At 36.5% G+C, this 10,000-nt stretch overlaps 1 protein-coding gene across 2 annotated transcripts in view; it reads right to left on the reverse strand.

Annotated features, from left to right (window-relative positions):
• eif3ea (eukaryotic translation initiation factor 3, subunit E, a) overlaps positions 1-10,000 on the reverse strand; it is a 78,169-nt gene that overhangs the window by 60,749 nt on the left and 7,420 nt on the right.

The following is a 10,000-nucleotide window of genomic DNA, read 5'->3' on the forward strand; positions in this document are numbered from 1 at the left end:
TTTTATATTAAACAAATTGACGTGTCTATTTTGTGTATGACACATTAAATATTGCATTTTAAAATATTGATTTATTTTTATATATTAATAGCGAAACAGAACAACAGAGCATCTTCACGCACCTGCAGTGTTTAGCACAGAAGAGCAGAATAATCTAAATAAAATGAATAAAATAAATAGGACTGCCCTAAATTATTTTCACTTAAATAATTAATTTATTTTACAAAACGAAAATACTGACTGATTCTTTTTAATAACCGGCATGGGCTTTTTTTCCAATCATATGTTTATTTCTTCCGTCAAATAAAAATCGCAGACTTCCTCAAATTGCTTGCTCCACGGAAAATATGCATTTATTTAATGCCCCGCTGTTATTATTATAATCATAAAACCTTTTACATTTTAATAGAAATCCTTATTTTAAAGATATGTCCTGATATAGCCTATGGTTTCCTCTCTCTCCCTCGCGGTTCAAGTGCGCACGCTGCGTGATGAAAAGACAGCAACACGCGCGCATATGTAGACTTTTTCTAAACAGTTTGTTTAAATATGATATTGCATTAATCTGCGTACATGCTTTATAAGCTGTAAAATACAAGGTAAAGCCTATTTGTTGCGTTTATTACGCAGATCCAGGTCAACATAAGCGCTGGTTTAGTATCAGCAGGTCTGTATCAAACAGCAATATTCTTCTTCCATTTTGCTTCTTTAGCAAATGTGTCTGTAGGCACGGGTTATACGTTATCATCCCGAAAATTAAGTATGCCTTGCAGTTAAACAAGTGGCCGAAAACGAGGCGCACCTTACTGCCTTTATATTGACAAGGAAAAAAGAAGAGGCGCGGTCCTCTTATGAAACGACTGAATCAGCTGGGTATCGCTTGTGCAAAAGTGTTGCTGTCTGTGTTGTTACAATTGTAATATTTAATACTATTGTGATATTCAAGATGTGTATATTCATACAGCTCTGGATAACTTAAAACAACGATTAGACCTTCAGAGCGGTGTTAATGCGTCCTGAAGTAAAGCGAAACGGCTATAAACTCCAGCAAGATAGAGTGATTATATGCAGAGCCATATACCTTTATCTCTAAATAAAGTAGGCTATAACTATAGAAACTGTGTTTATTTTAACTGAAAGCTTCGTCATGTTTTCTGACCTCACGCACCTGTCAGTCAGCACTCCCAAAGGTTCAAACAGAAAGCGCACAGCACGGTTACAGAAAAGTTTGGCTGTTACCTAACATCTGGTGAACGCCCATCCCTCTCTGCGCAGCCACATTAACAGTATGAGCAAATTGTATATGCGCTGAAAATCCGGCCGCTTTGACAGCATTGGCAATGTTTCTGGCGTTGTCGGTTGTCAAGCGGGGTTAAGTTGGTTTTGTTTTTGATATTCTTGACACATTCAGACGGTCTCTTACTAAGAGCTCCGTGCGAGCTCTCCCGGCTAAATATTGCGAGGGCTTAAACGGAGCAGTGCTTGTAATGTCGAACGAAAAAAAGTGTTAATTAGCTCAACTTTTGCAGGCATGCGTGACGTTATTGGAAAGGTATCACGGGTGGGTGTGTCGCGATTCTTCCTTATTACACCGCGACACAGGATCGTAGATCTGAGTGTCGCGATTTCGATTTTATATCGTGTATCGTTACAGCCCTAATATATATATATATATATATATATATATATATATATATATATATATATATATATATATATATATATATATATATATATATATATATATGGCGGGGCAGTGGCGCAGTAGGTAGTGCTGTCGCCTCACAGCAAGAAGGTCGCTGGTTCGAACCTCGCCTCAGTTGGCGTTTCTGTGTGGAGTTTGCATGTTCTCCCTGCCTTCGCGTGGGTTTCCTTCGGGTGCTCCAGTTTCCCCCACAGTCCAAAGACATGCGGTACAGGTGAATTGGGTAGGCTAAATTGTAAAACGGGGGTGAGTGTTTGTGTGAATGTGTGTGTGGATGTGTATGTGGATGTTTCCCGGAGATGGGTTGCGGCTGGAAGGGCATTTGCTGTGTAAAAACTTGCTGGATAAGTTGGCGGTTCATTCCGCTGTGGCGACCCCGGATTAATAAAGGGACTAAGCCAACAAGAAAATGAATGAATGAATGAATATATATATATATATATATATATATATATATATATATATATATATATATATATATATATATATACATACATACATACATACATACATACATACATACATCTTAGGTCAAAACAAACTTTTAATTTGGATGTGAATCACTAATTAAAAAAGGCTGGGGATGGGTTAAAAAATGTTTAAATATCCATTTTTTATTATAAATTATTTATCTTAGAACCTAAAATTAAATAAATTGTGATTTTTTTTTTTTTTGTGACTAAATCAAATAATTGCCAAAAATTCAATTAGTTTATTTTAATTTAAACAAAATGTTTCAGTTTAATGTTTTTATTTTAACCATCATGTTTTTCCTCACTCTACTCTTTACTCATTTCTAACTTCTTTAGCATATGTCTCAAAATAAATAGACAGATAAACACATAAAAACCAAGGAGAAAAAAACAAGTAAAACAAAAATAAAACGCAACTTTCAGAATATAAATATGATCCTTAACATGACTTGATTGAAAGTATACTTTTGTCCTCAATTGAATTGTCTGGCATACAATAATAAGTCTGATTTGTTAGAAAATAGATCCAATTTATCAACCAGCCTCATGACTTGGGGTATCATTTATATTCGTAACACAAATGTTGTGGTACGAGTTGCACAACAATGTTTAATACCAGGCTTAAGAAAAGCCAATAAGCCTAAATGCGGGTCTCAGCGAGTGTGCGTTAGAAAACACCAATTAAAAAAAGACTAAGAAATGGAAAAACAAAACAAGCACATTGGATCTCCTCATCAGGTGAGATGGATTAAGAATCTGCTGCTGCTTGTATGTTAGCACTGAGTTTTGGCAAACGGCTTGGCACATCGGGCTGGTAAGCATGCTTACCGCACGACCACCTCCGGCAAATGTGGCCAGGCTCTGAAGAATTCGGCAAATGAAGCCATGCGTCACTGTGCTCTCCAGACAGAAAGAGGAGGTTTTGCACGTTTGGTTTATTTGTGGGGAAGTTCAAAGACTGTTTATAAAGGCGTTCTCCTGCAGGACTGCTTCTGTTCCATTATACTATCATCTGACAGATGCTGCAAATTCGGGTGGAGACAAGCGGACGCCCGTCCTAACCGGCGATAAGCCCCAAAACTTACCCATCCCTTGAGCGTAAATCTGATTTAACCAGACAAACAGCAACAGGACATTACTGCAATTGTCTGAATTCTATTTCAAGTTTGGTATAGTGGGGTTTAATTAAGAATTAAGGATTAAAAATGAAGGATTAGTTCTCCCAGAAGTGCACATTCAGTCATATTTTATAGGTTCTTGTCTTGAAATCTGAAATGAATATTCAAGACGCCTTTTTGACTGTCAAGCAATTGAATGCGGCTTGAAATATGAAGAAAATATGGACCACTTTGATGATGTTCAGGATGTTTTTTTTTTTTCTTTTAGGCTTAAAGGGATAGTTCACCCAAAAACCAAAATTTACTCGCCCTCAAATGATTCTACCCTTTATTTATTTAAAAAAAACAATAAAAAAAAGATATTTTGAAGTATGTTAGAAACTGGTTACCATTGACACCCATAGTATAAAAGACATATACTATGTTAAACAATGGCTATCGGTGATGGCTGAGTGAACTATCGTCTTAACTTCTCCAGTGGGATGTATGATTTTGGAGGATTATTGTTTATAAAAAAAGTGATTTTTCCGATAAAACCGGTTTTTATGATTTAAACTAATATTTTTAAAGCTTCAAGTTGATGGTCAGAGAAATTTGATTTTGTTAAAGGTCACACTAGTGCAGGGGTGTCTAAACTGTCCTGGAGGGCCGGTGTCCTGCAAAGTTTAGTTCCAACCCCAATCAGACACACCTGGGCTAGCCAATAAGCTCTTACTAAAGCTACAGTCACACTGGGCTTTTCCTCCCATAGACTTCCATTCATAGACACGCGAATGCATCAGACCGGAAACGCAGGGTCATGCATCAAGTTTGCAGGTTGCTGCGGTGTAAAGTTCATGCTTGGTGAACTCTGACCTGCGAAATCGCATCACTTGACTGTGTGAGACCAATCGAGAATCAAAACAAGACCTCTCTGGACATGAATTTAAAACTTGGAGCAATCGCTCGCTTTAAGGTGTAATAGAGTGGAGGAACTATGACGTCAATTTGTATGCAAAAACCCGGAAGAGAGTTAGCATTTTAGCACTTCCGGTTCCCTCGTCCCAAAGTCAATGGGTTTTTTGAATGGGGTTTCAGTAAAATCGCTTAAATAAGGTCCGTGGCTTAAACTAATTCAAGATATTTTCACGTTTTGTTCTACAACATAAAACACATCAGTTACAGCACACTTTTGAATTTTTAATTCGGCCATGCTTCTTTAAAAAGACGGTTCCTATCAAGTTGCTAAATGCGACTACAGGCGGTGTCGGAGACATTACACGTCATCGAGCTGATCTGGTCTGGAGCGCAGCTCGCTTGTGTTGGGCATTTGGATTTGATTGTTATTTAGGTATTTTCATGAATAGTATTTTATAGTATGCGTTTTTCTAATTAAGAATTCAGATTGTGTATAGATAATGCCTTCACATGTAAAGGCTGTCGAGACAGATTCATTTGTTGATCATTTATTTTAATTAAACTATAAGATACTGCTCACCAGTGCAGCCTGTCTCTCTCCTGCCCTCAGAAATGCAAATGTGTGAATAAATGTGTAAAAATACAGACATATTAACTGTCATTTTAACGTGATCAAGTGATTTTTCGTCTTTTTTTATTCATCTGAACACATTTTACTCAGTCATAACTGCAATATTTACACTCCTCCATAAAACGTACAGCAGATGTGACTGTATGGGCTGCTTTTCGCTGTACGTCGTGACATAAAAGGAATATTGAATGTTGCTCTGTGTACATGATGATGGAACTTGCAGCCACTTGCAGATGGAACTTGCAGCCGTGAGGAGACTTGTTCCTCCTCACGCCTCATTTCTGTCATCTGTTAAGGTAAGCAGGCTGTGTGCCCGAGCAATACACTTATTTAAATGTCTGATGATAATACTATGTAGGCAGACTTATACACGCAGTTTTAAAACTTTTAGAACAACCGCAAAGCAAAACAGATGTTTTTCCCACGTAAAAACGATCCAAAAGTCACATAGGTCTATGTATTTTTGCGTATTTATTTGTTTATAATATATAGCGTGGATTATAATATTATACAGAGAGATTAACTCTTTGTCATGGATATTATTTCTAAAAATAAGCTTGATAAGTTGTCTGTAGCAGGGTGGGGCTGATGTCACAGACGAGCGCCCCGAGGGCACTGTAGTCCGTTTATAGCCTAATGTTAGCTTTTTAACTCTTGCATTTAAGATCCAAAAGTGCTCCAAGTTGTATTTTCGTGTGAGGATTATCCGGCTGGACAAAATGTGTAAGTGTAATGAACAGTGTTTGAACACAGAGCTTATTATTTGCAATCTTCGAAAAGCCTATGGAAAAATCCTATAGGGATTTTCACGAGGGAACCAGTTTTATGCTAGCAGCCGATTAGCCTACAAAGTAACGTCATAGTTCCTCCACTCTATAATCTTAATCCCGCCCCTTTTCACAGCGTCGTATGACAGAATTTTGCACTCTCAAACTCTAGTGTGACCGCAGCTTAAGCTTTCTAGAAACATCCTTGCAGGTGTGTTGAGGCAAGTTGAGAGTAAAAACCTGCAGGACATTGGCCCTTGAGGACCGAGTTTGTACACACCTGCACAAGTGCAACTACCAATTTTTGTTGCCATTTCAGAATGCTTCCTTTTAATTCAAATTCTATTAAACTATTATTAACCTTGTAACGTCCTGCTCTAGCAAATGGTTGACCCTATTTTGACTGTTTTAAATAATGGTTTACACACACCGCATTGTTGATTTACACAAAAAAAGAAAGAAAAACCAAACAATCCTGGTGCACTACTACACTTGATTTTGGTTTTACTGTAAACAACATGTTAAATGAGAATCTGAAATATTTTATGACATACTTCAAAAAGTAAAGATGATTTATGTTTTTAATTAAATAAATTAGTATTGCATTCATGTTTTCTGATTTTTCATAGTATATTTAGTGGGTTGCTGCTGCGAAGGCGGCAGGGCAGAGGATTGCGATGCCGGCTCAGCATCGTGATATCTATCGGCGATGGACGATGGCATCATCTACCGACCTAACCCTAATTTACAACTGAAATCAATAAATATATTGAAAATAATAAATATTTTATTGGTCACACTTTACAATAAGGTTCATTAGTTAATGTTAATTAATGCATTTACTAACATGAACAAACAATGAACAATACATTTACCACTGTATTTGTTCATGTTAGTTAACGTTAGTTAATGAAAATACAGTAGTTCATTGTTAGTTCATGTTAACTCATGGTGCATTAACTAATGTTAACAAGCATGGACTTGGATGTTAATAATGCATTAGTAAATGTTTAATTATGATTAGTAAATCCTGTACATGTGTTGTTCATGATTAGTTCATCTTAGTAAATGCATTAACTAATGAACCTTATTGTAAAGTGTTACCATTTTATTAAACTAAATCTTTACTTGATTTGACTGCTGGACTGCTCCATGACTAAACGTATAAGACCATTTCGCAAAGATATAATAATTTTATGAAAAATTTTGTTAGATCCTCACCCTAAAAAATATGATCATGTAAAAAACAAATAATAATAAATTTATGTGTATAATTTATATTTCTAGGTATTTCTTGGGGGCCCAAATTTTGGGGGGGGCCCTAAGCGGCTGCTTACTTTGGTTATTGGTTAAATATGTCCCTGATTATTAACTCACAGAGTCTTGAGCAGTCTCGTGCCTAAAAACAGCAAAATGCGTTTTGTCTTCTGAAGCGCAAGTCATTTATTATATAAAAAAGGCCCACAATGGCTTTTTTTCCACCACAGCAAATTACGATTTTATTTTTAATATTTGGTGCCAGTTTATTAGGAATTACAGCATTGACTGGGTAAAACACCTTGATGTCTTGATGGATCAAACAAGATTAAGACATTGTTACTGTCCTATATGATAATAGTATCATTACAGAAATGCCCTTCAAAGTGTTTTTCACACAGGTGAGTGGACTGGTCAAACCACTTGTACAAACCCTCTTCACTCTCTCTCCCTTTTAAAAAAAAATACCCTCTCCTATAACTCTAGCACCTAATTCTCTGAGCACCAAGAGTTCCTTTAACCGCCTTTCCACTGCACACGACATTTGAACACGACTGTCGGAATACGCCCCCCTTGTGGCAGTCACAAAGAATTTTCAGTTCTGACGTGCACCATAGAAGTGATTCTGTTCTCGCAGTGTCCGAAATAAAGAAGTGCAAAAGCAAAAGCAAAAGCCATTATTCTCTGTGTGTTCACAGTGGTTGAATGAATGAATACTAGAAACTCATAGACCACTAAAAATATTGGTGGGAATGTGGAGACAACATTGATAATTATAGTTTTATTACTTGCATTTAAAAACAGAAATGTCTTTTTTTTTCCAATATAGACTTTCTTATTCAAAAAATAACCAAATGGACTCCTATTTCTCATCTCGCACAAACTGACTTGCTTGTACAACACTGGAATACATCATATCCGGTCTACCAGTCGTATACGGTTTAGTCGCAGAAGTTCAAATATTTCAACGGATCTGAATTTTCCGCATATGGAGATGATCAGAACTCCACGCAGCTCCCGGACTACTCCCCACTGGAAATGAATAACTTCCGGTTTGTTGCTTGTCGTGTGCAGTGAAAAGAAGGCTTTTGTAATATTATAGCACTACTTGTGTGTTTTGCCTCTCCTTGTTGAATTGCTGAATGCCTTCCCACTTCTAATTTGCTTTGGACAAAAGCGACTGCTTAATGATGTAAACTATAGTCCAACATCATCTCTCACTTAGCATCTGAAAACATGAACATCAATTGCATGTTTATCTGCCTGCTGATGAGGATTTGTCATCGTTACTCCATCAGCTCTCAGCAACTACCGTCTGGGTTGAAACAAGGAACAGACAGGCAGGTTTCACCATGGAGGTCAATGCGTTGGTGCTGAGGGAACTGCGAGATAACACTACCCTCAGCCAATCAGCGCAGCTCATCCATCCATCACGCTCAGACGAAATCTTTCGCCACTCCACATGTCCTAACACTCCTGAACAATAGTCCTGACAGATCACCAAACATGATATCACCTGCTTATAGCATCCGCCTAGTTAGCGACGGCAAACATCAGACTGACGCGGTTTTTCAAGAAACACATCACACAAATAAAAGAACAAATAAAGAAAAGTCCTGGTCTGCACTTCCTCGCGGCGGTCTCGGCCTGTGAAACTCCAGACACAAAGAAATGCCCTCCGAAAGCCGAATTATTAAGATCGAACAAGTAAACTTCAAAGTCGCTCGTTAATGAAGAGCAGACATCCATTTGAGTGGGTTAATTAAGACTGTGCCTGGTTCGAAGGCCACAAACTTAATCCTGAACTGTGATAAAAGCATGTTTTGGAGGAACCAAATGCAAACTGGTGTTTCAAATTGTCTAGGCAAGCCAATGCCACCTACTGAGAGTTCTCACTGCAGAGACACCACAAACACACAGCGGTAGCCTGAAAAAAATAAATGGAAGTGCAGTGTGGTATTAGTGCTATAGTCGAAATGAGCAATTAAACAATAACTAAGTGCAGATTGTGGCCTCAGATGCTGTCTTTATCAGAAAGGGTCAAAGCATTTTTAGGATAAGAGTTTATCAGATATAAGATTTTGATCATCCTCACATGGACAATAAATAATTCAGGGCTGCATGAATTTGACATTGCGATTTATATATTTTTCCACAATAAATATTGCGATATAAATGCAATTTTGTACAGGAATTTAAATATTTTATGTAAATTAATATATATGATTAACAGACTAGAATCATAAACACAATGGACACATATTAAAGTGAAATAAACAGTGCTTTAACAGATATTCATTCAATTAAAATGCTTTGAAGTCTCCTCATAGATACAGGCCTCAAAAACAAATGCAAATCATAAACTTTCACTATGTGCGTCTCCACAAATCTCATGTCATGGTCAACTATAATACGAACTCAACATTGGATATCTTGCGCACATTGTGATATCGATGCTGAAACTATATATTGTGCAGCCCTAAAATAATTGACAAACTTTTGTAGCTGAATAGACTTTTGAGCTCATATAACGATATAAAAATAACACTTCAACCAGATTAGAAAAAAAAGTTCATTTTATTTAGCTAAAAACTAATTTAAACTTATTTTTACAGTGCACTAATCAGCATACTAATGTCCCCAATAAGGATGGGCCAGTATAAGATTCTGACGGTATGATAACCTTGGATAATTATATCACAGTTTCACGGTATCACGTACTGTAATTACTTCTCTAAAATACGTCTTTTAAATGTCTGGGTAAAAAAACTACTTTATCCCTCATTCAACACAATATATTTTATTATAAGAAACATTTAAAATATTTACAAAAACAGCTTTTGATGTGGAGGGTTCTTTTCTGCTGGAGATACTGTTGCCCTAGCAAACTAAATAAAATAAAAATTTATAAAAAGTCATAAAAAGTAAAAATAAATAAATAAATAAATAAATAAATAAACACGTATACATGCAGTAGAAACAGTATAGCAGAAAATATTGGTGGTTTTAAAACCTTGACTTTTACAAATTGCGATAAACCTCAAAAAATAGTTACCGTCCCAAGGATGCCAAAAGCTCTGGTAATCAATTTGCTAAAATTACCTATATTTAACAGTTATATTATAACAGCATTTACAGTAATGTAAATTAAT

Source organism: Danio rerio, chromosome 16, assembly GCF_052040795.2.
Source record: "Danio rerio strain M-AB ecotype USA chromosome 16, GRCz13ab, whole genome shotgun sequence".
Classification (NCBI taxonomy): Eukaryota; Metazoa; Chordata; class Actinopteri; order Cypriniformes; family Danionidae; genus Danio; species Danio rerio.